Raw genomic sequence first — 10,000 nt, 5'->3', positions numbered from 1 at the left:
CTCTCTCTCACACACACACTCTCACTCACACGCACTCTCTCTCACACACACACTCTCTCTCTCGCACACACTCTCTCACACACTCTCTCACACACAGCCTGTCTCTCACACACAGCCTGTCTCTCACACACACACTCTTTCTCACACACACACTCTCTCTAACACACTCTCTCTCACGCACAGTCTCTCTCTCACACACACTCTCTCTCGCACACACTCTCTCTCAAACACACACTCTCTCTCATACACACACACTCTCTCTCGCACACACTCTCTCTCTCACACACTCTATCTCTCTCTCACACACACTCTCTCTCACACATACACTCACAAACATATACTCTCTCACACACACACTCTCTCTCACGCACACGCTCTCTCTCTCGCACACACACTCTCTCTCGCACACACACTCTCTCTCGCACACACTCTCTCTCTCTCGCACACACTCTCTCTCTCGCACACACTCTCTCTCTCACACACACTCTCTCTCTCACACACACTCTCTCACACATACACACACTCTCTCTCACACACACATTCTCTCACACACACACCCACAGAATGATGGGGCAAAATGGAGAGGAAGATTTGAGCTGTATCTAACCCCGTGCTGTACCTATCCTGGGTGTGTTTGATGTGCACAGTGTGGAGGCAGCTTTTCCTTTAATCTAGCACCATGCTGTGTCTGTCATTGGATTATATGATGGGGACAGTGTATAGGGAGCTTCACTCTGTATCTAAACCTGTGCTGTACCTGTCCTGGGAGTGTTTGATGGGGATAGTGTAGAGGGAGCTTTACTCTGTATCTAACCCTGTGCTGTATATGTCCTGGGAGTGTTTGATGGGGGACAGTGTAGAGGGAGCTTCACTCTGTATCTGAACACGTGCTGTATCTGTCCTGGGTGTGTTTGATGGGGGACAGTGTAGAGGGAGCTTTGCTCTGTATCTAACCCCGTGCTTTATCTCTCCTGGAAGTGTTTTATGGGGACAGTGGAGAGGGAGCTTTACTCTGTATCGAACCCCGTGCTGTACCTGTCCTGGGAGTGTTTGATGGGGGACAGTATAGAGGGAGCTTTACTCTGTATCTAACCCCGTGCTGTACCTGTCCTGGGAGTGTTTGATGGGGACAGTGTATAGGGAGCTTCACTCTATCTAAACACGTGCTGAACCTGTCCTGGGTGTGTTTGATGGGGGACAATGTAGAGGGAGTTTTGCTCTGTATCTAACCCCATGCTGTATCTCTCCTGGAAGTGTTTTATGGGGATAGTGGAGAGGGAGCTTTACTCTGTATCGAACCCCGTGCTGTCCCTGTCCTGCGAGTGTTTAATGGAGACAGTGTCGAGGGACCTTTACTCTGTATTGAACCCCGTGCTGTATTTTACCTGGGAGTGTTTAATGGGGACAGTGTCCAGGGAGCTATACTCTGTACCTAACCCTGTGCTGTACCTGTCCTGGGAGTGTTTGATGGGGACAGGACTTGGGGGACATTGGATTTTAGACAATGTTTAGGGTTTTAGACTTTTCGGAGTGAAATTCAGGAACACTTTGCCACACCAGGTGTGATATTAGTTTGGAACTACCTTCTATAATTCACAGTTGATGCTCAGTCGCTTATTAATGTTCAAACCTGAAGTTGATGGATGGTATTTTACACACAGGAGAAGCAATTTAAAATCAATGGGTCAATGTTAAAATAGTTGCAGGAACAGAGAGACCTGGGCTTTCAGTTCATTTTTACATCTTAAAGATTCAACCTGGGGCTCAGAATCTGTCAGTTGAATCTACTTTTCCTGTCCCGAAAACGTGTCAACAATTGTGTTGGGGAATGTGACAAAAGGTGACATTCCTGCATCCTGCACAATGGGGTTGGGAGGTTGTTTGAAAGGAGATTCAGAAAGTGTCAATTAGATTGTGTCTCTTTGCAGAAGTTGAGTATTTCACAGGAGATGCCTTGAGATAAAGGAACGTTTTACCAATGTCTGCGTAACTTTCAAAGTCTCCAGACGCATGAAGGGGGCAGAGATTTTGTAATATTCAGAGCAGGAGATGGCAGACAATCACAGAATTGAAGATGTGAGGCCATCTCTTGTTTCTGAATGTCAATCTGTAGCTTTTAAACTTTAGCCCTGGGCTAATCATTCCAAGTTTGCAATCCCACACTTTGCTGTTGTGGATTTTGAGTTGTAAATTTTCTGAAATTGATTCTGTAATAAAAATCCCTGCAGGATGCAATGATTCCCATTCTGTCTGCTGCTGCCAAGCCCCAGTTTGTGTCTCAGTTTCACTATTTATCAACCATTTAAGATCCAAGAGCCATAGAATTCCTACACTGCAGAATGAGGCCATTCAGCCCAACAAGCCTGCCCCGACAGTAATCCCACCCAGGCCCGAATCCCCCTGACACTAAGGGGCAATTTAGCAAACGTGCAAACTCCACACAGACAGTCACTCGAGGCGGGGAATCGAACCCAGATCCCTGGCGCTGTGAGTCAGCAGTGCTAACCACTGTGCCACCGTGTCGCCCGGTGATGAGACAGGACGTTTGCCAAAGTGCACAGAAATAGGCAGCATTGTCAGCATTTTCGCTGGAAGCTTCAAATGACAAAGGGATCTTAATAGTAGAGTCACAGAATCCCTGCAGTGCAGAAGGAGACCATTCAGCCCATCGAGTCTGTACTGACTCTCTGACACAGTATCTTACCAAGGCCCTTGACCCAGCCCTATCCCCGTAACCCCACACATTTACCTTAATCCACCGAACCAACACAGCTTTGGACAGTAAACGGCAATTTACTGTGTCCCATCCACAAATTTGGAAAATACTGGGATGGATTGAGAAATGGTTTCCGGGCAGAAAACAGAGCTCAGATACATTTGGGTCCTTTGGCCCAACTTTTCCCTGCCACCCAGTTTTTACCATTAAGCTCGTATCAAATGCCTTGCGTTTGGCCCAAATCCCTCCACACCAATCTTACCAGAATAACTGTCTAAATGCTTTTTAGAACATAGAACATAGAACATTACAGCGCAGAACAGGCCCTTCGGCCCACGATGTTGCACCGACCAGTTAAAAAAAAAAAAACTGTGACCCTCCAACCTAAACCAATTTCTTTTCGTCCATGAACCTATCTACGGATCTCTTAAACGCCCCCAAACTAGGCGCATTTACTACTGATGCTGGCAGGGCATTCCAATCCCTCACCACCCTCTGGGTAAAGAACCTACCCCTGACATCGGTTCTATAACTACCCCCCCTCAATTTAAAGCCATGCCCCCTCGTGCTGGATTTCTCCATCAGAGGAAAAAGGCTATCACTATCCACCCTATCTAAACCTCTAATCATCTTATATGTTTCAATAAGATCCCCTCTTAGCCGCCGCCTTTCCAGCGAAAACAATCCCAAATCCCTCAGCCTCTCTTCATAGGATCTCCCCTCCATACCAGGCAACATCCTGGTAAACCTCCTCTGCACCCTCTCCAAAGCCTCCACATCCTTCCTGTAATGTGGGGACCAGAACTGCACACAGTACTCCAAGTGCGGCCGCACCAGAGTTGTGTACAGTTGCAACATAACGCTACGACTCCTAAATTCAATCCCCCTACCAATAAACGCCAAGACACCATATGCCTTCTTAACAACCTTATCTACTTGATTCCCAACTTTCAGGGATCTATGCACACATACACCTAGATCCCTCTGCTCCTCCACACTATTCAAAGTCCTCCCGTTAGCCCTATACTCAACACATCTGTTATTCCTACCAAAGTGAATTACCTCACACTTCTCCGCATTAAACTCCATCCGCCACCTCTCGGCCCAACTTTGCAACCTGTCTAAGTCTTCCTGCAAACTACGACACCCTTCCTCACTGTCTACCACACCACCGACTTTGGTGTCATCAGCAAATTTGCTAATCCACCCAACTATACCCTCATCCAGATCATTAATAAATATTACAAACAGCAGTGGCCCCAAAACAGATCCCTGAGGTACACCACTTGTAACCGCACTCCATGATGAATATTTACTATCAACCACCACCCTCTGTTTCCTATCCGCTAGCCAATTCCTGATCCAATTTCCTAGATCACCCCCAATCCCATACATCTGCATTTTCTGCAGAAGCCTACCATGGTGAACCTTATCAAACGCCTTACTAAAATCCATATATACCACGTCCACTGCCTTGCCCCCATCCACCTCCTTGGTCACTTTCTCAAAAAACTCAATAAGGTTAGTAAGGCACGACCTACCTGCCACAAAACCATGCTGACTATCACCTATCAATTCATTACTCTCCAAATAACTATAAATCCTATCCCTTATAATTTTTTCCAACATCTTGCCGACAACAGAAGTGAGACTCACCGGTCTATAATTCCCGGGGAAGTCTCTGTTCCCCTTCTTAAACAATGGGACAACATTCGCTAACCTCCAATCTTCTGGTACTATACCAGAGGCCAACGACGACCTGAAGATCAGAGCCAGAGGCTCTGCAATCACTTCTCTTGCCTCCCAGAGAATCCTTGGATAAATCCCATCCGGACCAGGGGATTTATCTATTTTCAGACCCTCCAGAATATCCTGCACATCCTCCTTATCAACTGTAATACTGTCTATTCTACTCCCTTGCAACCCAGTGTCCTCCTCAGCTATATTCATGTCCCCTTGCGTGAACACCGAAGAGAAATATTGGTTCAATGCTTCACCAATCTCCTCCGGTTCCACACATAACTTCCCTCTGCCATCTATAACTGGCCCTAAACTTGCCCTAACCAACCTTCTGTTCTTGACATACCTATAGAACGCCTTAGGATTCTCTTTAACCCTATCCGCCAAAGTCTTCTCATGTCCCCTTTTAGCCCTTCTAAGCTCGCTCTTCAACTCCCTCTTAGCCAATCTAAAGCTTTCTAGTGCACTACCCGAGTGCTCACGTCTCATCCGAACATAAGCCTCCTTTTTCTTTTTAACCAACAAAGAAACTTTTTTGGTGCACCACGGTTCCCTAGCCCTACCAATTCCTCCTTGCCTGACAGGGACATACCTATCACAGACTCGCAGTAGCTGCTCCTTGAAAAAACTCCACATGTCGGACGTTCCCAGTCCCTGTAATCTCCTAGTCCAACCTATGTTTCCTAATTCTCTCCTAATAGCCTCATAATTACCCTTCCCCCAGCTAAAACCACTGGCCCGAGGTTCATGCCTATCCCTTTCCATCACTAAGGTGAACGTAACCGAATTGTGGTCACTATCACCAAAATGCACACCAACTTCCAAGTCTAGCACCTGGTCTGGCTCATTTCCCAGCACCAGATCCAATATAGCCTCACCTCTAGTTGGCCTGTCTACATACTGAGTCAAAAAACCTTCCTGCACGCTTTGAACAAAAACTGACCCCTCTAACGAGCTAGAGCTATAACAATTCCAGTCAATATTAGTCAAGTTAAAATCCCCCATAACAATTGCCCTATTACTTTCACTCCTAAGCAGGATTGACTCCGCAATCCTTTCCTCAACCTCTCTAGAACTTTTAGGAGGTCTATAAAAGACTCCCAACAGGGTGACCTCTCCTCTCCTATTTCTAATCTCCGCCCATACTACCTCAACAGATAAGTCCTCATCAAACCTCCTCTCTGACACTGTGATACAATCTCTGACCAATAATGCTACCCCTCCCCCTCTTCTACCTCCTTCCCTACTTCGACTAAAACATTTGAACCCCGGGACCTGCAGCATCCATTCCTGCCCCTGCTCTATCCATGTCTCTGAAATAGCCACAACATCGAAGTCCCAGGTACTGATCCACGCTGCAAGTTCACCCACTTTATTGCGAATACTCCTGGCATTGAAGTATACACATTTCAAACCCTGCTCCACCCCACCTCTGCAATGCCGTGCATTGCAGTCCCCATCCATGCATCCCTCACTTTCAGCCCCACTACTCAGGATCCCTCCCCCCCCCCGAATCAGTTTAAACCTCCCTGCATGGCCTTAGCAAATTTACCCCCCAGGATATTGGTCCCCTTCTGATTAAGGTGTAGACCATCCTTCTCATAGAGGTCACACCTTCCCCAGTACGAGCCCCAATTGCTTAAGTACCTGAACCCCTCCCTCCTGCACCATCCCCTCAGCCATGAATTCAAACCTTCCCTCTCCCTGTTCCTCTCTAAACTATCCCGTGGTACAGGCAAGAGTCCAGAGATAACCACTCTGTCAGTCTTGGCCTTTAGTTTCCACCCCAACTCCATAAATCCCTGCCTAATATCCCCTTCCCCTATCCTCCCTATGTCGTGTGTCCCCACATGTACAATAACTTGTGGTTTATCTCCCTCCCCCCTAAGAGTCCTGAATACCCTGTCAGACACATCCCGGACCCCAGCCCCTGGTAGGCAACACACCAACCCTGAGTCCCTACCTTTAGTTCCGACCCTCCTATCTGTCCCCTTAATTGTGGAGTCCCCAATCACAAGGCCCAGTCTTTTACAGCCCCTAACCACCTGAGCTTTCTCACTCGGCTCACCCCCAGAGATCTGTTCTCTATGCTCAGTTGATTCCTCCTCAACTGTAGCCTCCAGCACCGAAAACCTATTATGGAGGGGAACCGCCCCAGGGGATTGTCTTCCCGATTGCTTCTTACCCCTCCTCCTGGCATTGACCCAAGCCTCATTTCTAGGAGTTACTATTTCTCTATAACTCCTATCAACTTCCACCTCCGCCTCCCGAATTATGCGGAGTTCCTCTACCTCCCCCTCCAGCTCCTTTACACGCTCCTCCAGAAGCTGCAATCTAATGCACTTCTTACAACTAAAATCTCCTGAAACACTTTTTACTGAAATTTTAAAATATAAAATTGTATCCGCTTCTACTACGACCTCTGGCAGCTTGTTCCAATCCCTCACCACCCTATGTGTGAAAAGAATTGCCCTCTGGACCCTCTCCCCTCTCACCTTAAACCTGTGTCTTCTAGTTTTAGACTCCCCTCCCTTTTGGAAAAGATGTTGACGAGCTTCTCAAAGAACAAAGAGAATTACAGCACAGGAACAGTCCCTTCGGCCCTCCAAGCCTGCACCGACCATGCTGCCCGACTGAACTAAAACCCCCTACCCTTCCGGGGACCGTATCCCTCTATTCCCATCCTATTCATGTATTTGTCCAGACACTCCGTAAAACTCACTATCGTATCTGCTTCGACTCCCTCCCCCGACAGCGAGTTCCAGGCACCCACCACCCTCTGTGTAAAAAAACTTGCCTTGTACATCTCCTTTAAACCTTGCCCCTCACACCTTAAACCTATGCCCCCTAGATTTTGCATCTTCCACCCTGGTAAAAAGCTTCTGACTATCCACTCTGTCCATGCCCCTCATAATCTTGTAGAATTCTATCAGGTCGCCCCTCAACCTCCGTCGTTCCAGTGAGAACAAACCAAGTTTCTCCAATCTCTCCTCAGAGCTAATGCCCTCCTTACCAGGCAACATCCTATAAATCTTTTCTGAACCCTCTCCAAATTCTCCACATCTTTCTGGTAGTGTGTCGGTCAGAATTGAACACTATATTCCAAGTGCGGCCTAACTAAGGTTCTATAAAGCTGCTATATCCATGCCCTCATTATTTTAGAGACCTCGATAAGAACACCACTAAGCCAACTCAAGGGAAAAAAGTCCCAGAGTATCCAGCCTCTCATTATAACTCAAACCATCAGGACCCCTTGGCATCCCACTAATTCTTTTCTGCACACTTTCCAGCTTAATCATCTCCTTTCTATAAGGGTGACCAGAACAATACACAGCATTCCAAGTGTGGTCTTACCAATGTCTTGTACAACTTCAACAAGACGTCCCAACTCCTGTATTCCATGTTCTGACCAATGAAACCAAGCATGTGGAATGCCTTCTTCACCACTCTATCCACCTGTGACCCCACTTTCAAGGAGCTATCAATCTGTACCCCGAGATCCCTTTGTTCTGTAACTCTCACCAACACCCTACCATTAACTGAGTAAGTCCTGTGTTGGTTCGAGCCACCAAAATGTATCACCTTGCATTTATCTAAATTAAACTCCATCTGCCATTCAACAGCCCACTGGCCCAATTGATCAAGATCCCATTGCAACCCTAGATAACCTTCTTCACTGTTCACTATGCCACAAATCTTGGTGTCAACTGCAAACTTACAAACCGTGCCTCCTAAATTCTCATCCAAATCATTAATATAAATGACAAATAACAGTGGACCCAGCACCGATCCCTGAGGCACCCCGCTGGTCACAGGCCTCCAGTTTGACCAAAAAAACAACCCTCTACAACCACCCTCTGTCTTCTGTCATCAAGCCTATTTTGTATCCATTTGGCGACCTCACCCTGGATCCTGTGAGATTTAACCAAATCCTGTCTGCTTTTGTTTTTAAATGTTTACATGTTTAAACACTGAAACGTCTTGCCCTTGTTGGGAATATCAGTGCGGTTTGAGAAAAGCAAACACTGATCCCACACTCAACACCCCCCAACACAGGACTGAGCAGAGAGTGTGAAATGTGACTGGTGTGAGTGTGGATTGTCTTTTAAAAGTGGGTAAGAAACACTCCTCCATTTTCAAATCTTTACCTTGCTTATGTAGCGTCTCGGACTCCCCTGACACTCACTACCCATCTGAATTAATCTCTATTCCTCACTGTCTAACTGTTACTCTCTGCAATGCTCCCTCTCCCTATCTCTCTGTTACTCTGCATCGATCCATCTCTCTCTCTCTTCCTCTCTCTCTCTCTCTAACCCTCTCATCCACCATGTTGTTTATCGTTAAGTGGTCTAATCACGGAGAATTCAAACACTCTTTCTGTTTCTGTCTTGGCAGAATTAGCAACATGAGTGGATATTTCAAGACTGGATTCACACAATACAGACAGAACGCTGGTGAGCTCAGTACACGTGGTACCTGAATGTTACAATAAGATAGAATCTGTATTCAGACAACTGTCACCCCACAGGGTCCAAACTTCACCGTGTTAATTTGATTTGATTTGATTGATTTGTATTGGGATGCAGTGAAAAGTATTGTTTCTTGTGCGCTATACAGACAAAACATTCTGTACATAGAGTACACAGGGAGAAGGAGAGGAAAGGGTGCAGAATATAGTGTTGCAGTTACCGATAGACTGTAGAAAAAGATCAGCTCACACACACACACTCTCTCTTACACACTCTTAGACACACACATAATCTCACACACACACACACGCTCTCTCTCTCACACACTCTCTCTTACACACTCTTAGACACACACATAATCTCACACACACACACGCTCTCTCTCTCTCACACACACACACTCTCTCTCACGCACACTCTCTCTCTCACGCACACACACTCTCTCTCACACACACACTCTCTCTCTCACACACACACTCTCTCTCTCACACACACACTCTCTCTCTCACACACACTCTCTCACACACACTCTCTCTCGCACACACTCTCTCTCTCGCACACACTCTCTCTCTCGCACACACTCTCTCTCTCGCACACACTCTCTCTCGCACACTCTCTCTCTCACACACACTCTCTCTCTCGCACACACTCTCTCTCTCGCACACACTCTCTCTCTCGCACACACTCTCTCTCTCGCACACACTCTCTCTCTCGCACACACTCTCTCTCTCACACACACTCTCTCTCTCACACACACACACTTTCTCACACACTCTCTCGCACACAATCTCTCTCACACACACACACACACTCTGTCTCTCTCTCACACACACATTCTCTCTCACACACACAGAATGATGGGGCAAAATGTAGAGGAAGATTTGAGCTGTATCTAACCCCGTGCTGTACCTGTCCTGGGTGTGTTTGATGTGCACAATGTGGAGGCAGCTTTTCCTTTAATCTAGCACCATGCTGTATCTGTCATTGGATTATTTGATGGGGACAGTGTATAGGGAGCTTCACTCTGTATCTAAACCCGTGCTGTACCTGTCCTCGGTGTGTTTGATGGGGACAG

Source organism: Mustelus asterias, unplaced genomic scaffold, assembly GCF_964213995.1.
Source record: "Mustelus asterias unplaced genomic scaffold, sMusAst1.hap1.1 HAP1_SCAFFOLD_291, whole genome shotgun sequence".
Lineage (NCBI taxonomy): Eukaryota > Metazoa > Chordata > Chondrichthyes > Carcharhiniformes > Triakidae > Mustelus > Mustelus asterias.
The sequence above is the reverse complement of the archived record's forward strand: the minus strand, read 5'-3'. Positions refer to the sequence as shown.